Raw genomic sequence first — 4,805 nt, forward strand, 5'->3', positions numbered from 1 at the left:
TGGTAAGTGACATGATTTTCCATAAACTAGTTGATAAGGAGTAGTTCCTATAGGGGTTTTGAAAGCGGTTCTATAGGCCCATAATGCTTCTTGAAGCTTCTGAGACCAGTCTCTCCTAGAAATAGAAACAGTTTTCTCTAGGATTTGTTTTATCTCCCTATTAGATACTTCTACTTGGCCACTAGTTTGTGGGTGGTATGGTGTTGCTACTCTATGCCATTCTCGATATAAAGTGTGATCCTCCATCGCTTATGACTAAACGTGGTGTTCCAAATCTAGGGAATATATAGTTTTTAAATAGTTTGATTACTACCCTAGTTTCGTTTGTGGGTGCAGCTATAACTTCAATCCACTTAGACACATAGTCTACAACTACTAAGATATACCTATTTCCTAAGGATGGTGGAAAAGGTCCCATGAAATCTATACCCCATACGTCAAAGAGTTCCACTTCCTGAATATTTCTTAAGGGCATTTCATCACGTCTTGAAATGTTTCCAATGCGTTGGCATCTATCACATTTGACAATGAAAGCATAGACATCACGCCGCATGGTAGGCCAGAATAGGCTAGCTTGAAGAATCTTGGCGTATGTCTTAGAGGTGCCCGCATGTCCACCATAAGGTGCAGAATGACAATGCTCGATAATATTATTTGCCTCTTCTTCTGGGACGCAACGGCGAAAGATGCCATCTTTACCCCTTTTGAAAAGGAGCGGTTCGTCCCAATAGAAGTTTCTCACATCGTGGAAGAATTTCTTCTTGCGGTGGTAGTCAAGATCAGGGGGTACTATATCAGCAGCTAGGTAATTAACGAAATCTGCATACCAGGGTACGTTACTTATTGCTAAGGAATTTTGGGAATGCTCGTAAGGATCTAGGTTATTATCTTCAATGGTTTCTACTCTAGCGATCAGTCTATCATAGGCGAAATCATCATTTATGGGTATTAGTTCTGGTCTTAGATGTTCTAGCCTAGAAAGGTGATCGGCTACTACATTTTCAGTGCCTTTTTTATCTCTTATATCTAAATCAAACTCTTGTAGTAATAGAATCCATCGGAGTAACCTGGGCTTGGCATCTTTTTTACTTAATAGGTAACGAATGGCAGCATGATCGGTGTAAACAATAATTTTTGCTCCTACTAGATAAGATCTAAATTTGTCTATAGCGAAAACTACAGCGAGTAATTCTTTTTCAGTTGTTGCATAATTAAGTTGGGCAGCATCTAGGGTTCTACTGGCATAATAAATGGCATGTAATTTTTTATCTTTCCTTTGTCCTAGAACGGCTCCAACTGCATAATCACTAGCATCACACATTATCTCGAAAGGTTCCGACCAATCGGGCGGTTTCATAATGGGTGCAGATACTAATGCTTGCTTTAAAATATTAAATGCGTCATTACATTTTTCATCAAAAATGAATCCAGCATCTTTCATTAAAAGTCCAGTTAAAGGTTTAGTTATTTTGGAGAAATCCTTAATAAAACGCCGGTAGAATCCAGCGTGTCCAAGAAAGCTTCGGACTTCTCTGATGGTTTTTGGGGGTTTTAGGTTTTCTATAACTTCTATTTTAGCTTTATCTACCTCTATACCTTTTTCGGAAACTATATGTCCTAAAACTATTCCTTCGGTTACCATGAAATGACATTTTTCCCAATTTAGCACGAGGTTCACCTCCACGCATCTCTCCAGGATTTTCTCAAGGTTAGCAAGACAATTGTGGAAATCGAATCCGCAAACTGAGAAATCATCCATAAACACTTCCATGATACCATCTAGGTAATCTGTGAAGATTGACATCATGCAGCGTTGGAAAGTAGCTGGGGCGTTACAGAGGCCGAAAGGCATTCGTCTGTAGGCAAAAGTTCCATAAGGGCATGTAAAGGTAGTTTTTTCTTGATCTTCAGGGTGAATAGGTATTTGGAAGAATCCAGAGTATCCATCTAGATAACAGAAGTAAGAGTGTCTGGCTAGACGCTCCAACATCTGGTCAATAAATGGTAAAGGGAAATGGTCCTTCCTAGTTGCTTTATTTAATTTTCTATAATTTATACACATCCGCCATCCTCCTTCTAGACGTTTTGCTACATGTTCGCCTTTATCATTTTGCACGACTGTGATGCCTCCCTTTTTAGGTACTACATGCACAAGGCTCACCCACTTACTATCCGAGATCTGATAGATTATACCTGCCTCAAGTAACTTAAGAACTTCCTTCTTAACAACATCACTCATTATAGGGTTTATTCTTCTCTGATGCTCCCTAGAGGGTTTTGAATCTTCTTCGAGCGAAATCCGATGCATGCATACGGATGGGCTTATACCTTTCAGGTTAGAGATATTATATCCTAAGGCTGAGAGATATCTTCGTAAAACGTCTAAAAGTTGGTTCGTCTCCTCTTGGCTCAAGGTAGCACTAACTATAACTAGACGGTTCATCTTTTCATCGAGGAACTCGTATATCAGGTTCTTAGGCAGTTCCTTAAGTTCTAAGGTTGGTTTCTTAGGGCATGGCATAGGATCTGGAGTAAGGGATAAACATTCGTAAAGGTTATCATCGACGTAAGGTTCTTTAAAGTCGTCATCTTCCTTTATGGGGGTTGATGGTAACTTAATAATTTCTTTTTGTTCTAATTCTCTAACATATTCATCAATGATATCTAAGGCATGACACGGGTCTCCCATCACAGGTGCCATAAGAAATTTCGAAAGTATAAATTCTATTTTCTTGTCACCTACCTCAAATGTCAACTTTCCTTTCTTGACATATATTATGGCTCCTGCATTCGATAAGAATGGTCTACCTAGAAGAATTGGTATATCATTGTCTTCTTTGATGTCCATGACGACAAAATCAGTAGGGATAAATAGTTGACCAATCCTAACAGGGACATCTTCTAAAATGCCTATCGGATATTTAACAGATCTATCGGCTAACTGAAGTGACATCTTAGTGGGTTGTAATTCTCCTAAGTTTAACCTCTCACAAACTGCTAAAGGCATTAAGCTCACACTAGCTCCTAAGTCTAGAAAAGCTTTTTCGATGACATGATTACCCAAAAGGCAAGGAATGGAGAAATTTCCAGGATCTTTATCTTTCTTTGCTAATTTGTCCTTGGAAATAGCATTACATTCCAAAGGCTTCGGATCGTCAAGTCTACGTTTGTTGGTCAGGATGTCTTTCAGAAATTTTGCATAAGAAGGTATTTGGGTGATGGCTTCTATGAAAGGGATTTCTACATGAAGTTTTTCTATAACTTTAATAAATTTTTGATATTGTTTATTGATCTGGGTTTGTTTGAGTCTTTGGGGATATGGTATAGGTGGTTTATATGGCGGGGGTGGTACGTAAGTTTTGTCTTTAGGTTCTTCTCCTTTTTCTCGACCTTCCCGGTTTTCAGGTTCCTCTGGTTCCTTTACTTCGTCCGGGGGTTTGGTGCATTCCTTAGAAGTTTCGGGTTCACTCAATCTTGGGTTTGGTGGCTCATCATAAGCGTTCCCACTTCGTAGGATAATGGCATTGGCTTGTCCTCTCGGATTTTGTTGAGGTTGTCCAGGGAATTGTCCTCCAGGTGTAGTCTGAGGGGCTTGGTTTAAAGCTACCTGAGAGATCTGGGTTTCAAGCATCTTGGTATGAGTAACTATTTGGTCAACCTTGGTTCCTAACTGAGTAATCAATTCGTTAACATGAATGTTTTGATTCATGAACTCCTTGTTTTGTTGGGTTTGAGCGGTGATAAAATTTTCCATAATTTTCTCAAGGCTCGGCTTTGGTGGTACAGGTTGCATAGGTTGATTTGATCTAGGGGCTTGATAACTAGGTCTCGGAGGTGCATTATTTTGAATAGGGTTATTATTTTTATAGGAGAAGTTAGGGTGATTCCTCCATCCAGGGTTATAGGTATTCGAGTATGGGTTCCCTTGGGTGTAGTTCACTTGCTCGGAGTGGGTTTCGTTTAATAGACTGCATTCTGTGGATTGGTGTCCTTGGGTTCCACATATCTCACAATCCGATGAAACTGCGACTACAGTATTCGGGTTTGTGTACATATGCTCGACCTTAAGGGCCAATGCGTCCATCTTAGCCTGCATCATGTCTATAGAGCTTAGTTCATGCACTCCTCCTTGGGCTTCCTTCTTCTCAACTGTCGCTCGTTCTACTCCCTATGATTGATGGTTTTGAGCCATATCTTCGATGAGGGCACTAACTTCAGGATAAGGTTTGTTCATCAGAGCACCACCTACGGCAGCGTCGATGGTCATCTTTGTGTTGTAATGAAGTCCATTATAGAAGGTTTGAATGATTAACCAATTTTCTAAGCCATGATGTGGGCATGCTCGTATCAACTCTTTATATCTCTCCCAAGCTTCGAACAGCGATTCTCCTTGATTTTGGGTAAATCTAGTTATATGGTTTCGAAGAACGGCGGTCTTACTCGGGGGAAAATATCTAGCAAGAAAAACTCTTCTAAGGTTATCCCAACTCGTAATGGAATTGGGTGGAAGGGAATCTAACCATGATAGGGCTTTATCTCTGAGGGAAAAAGGAAATAATCTTAAACGTATTGCCTCAGGAGAAGCTCCATTGGTTTTAAAAGTATCTGCTAATTGAAGAAATATTTTTAAATGTTGGTTAGGGTTCTCGGTAGCGAGACTCGCGAATTGTCTCTGTTGCACTAGTTGCAACAGGGATGGTTTAAGTTCAAAATTATTAGCTGGGATGATTGGGTTTACTATACTAGAACTAGGTTCTTCGTTAGATGGTTGAGCGAAGTCCTTAAGAGGTCTTTGGTTTTGATCT

At 39.9% G+C, this 4,805-nt stretch overlaps 1 non-coding gene across 1 annotated transcript; it reads left to right on the forward strand.

The window, feature by feature from the left end:
• The first annotated feature begins 4,322 nt into the window (after positions 1–4,322).
• Positions 4,323–4,429, forward strand: LOC127088482 (small nucleolar RNA R71). Its single transcript, XR_007790316.1, has one exon. It is a non-coding gene; the product is annotated as a small nucleolar RNA R71 (small nucleolar RNA).
• The last annotated feature ends 376 nt before the right edge of the window (positions 4,430–4,805 follow it).

Source organism: Lathyrus oleraceus, chromosome 5, assembly GCF_024323335.1.
Source record: "Lathyrus oleraceus cultivar Zhongwan6 chromosome 5, CAAS_Psat_ZW6_1.0, whole genome shotgun sequence".
Lineage (NCBI taxonomy): Eukaryota > Viridiplantae > Streptophyta > Magnoliopsida > Fabales > Fabaceae > Lathyrus > Lathyrus oleraceus.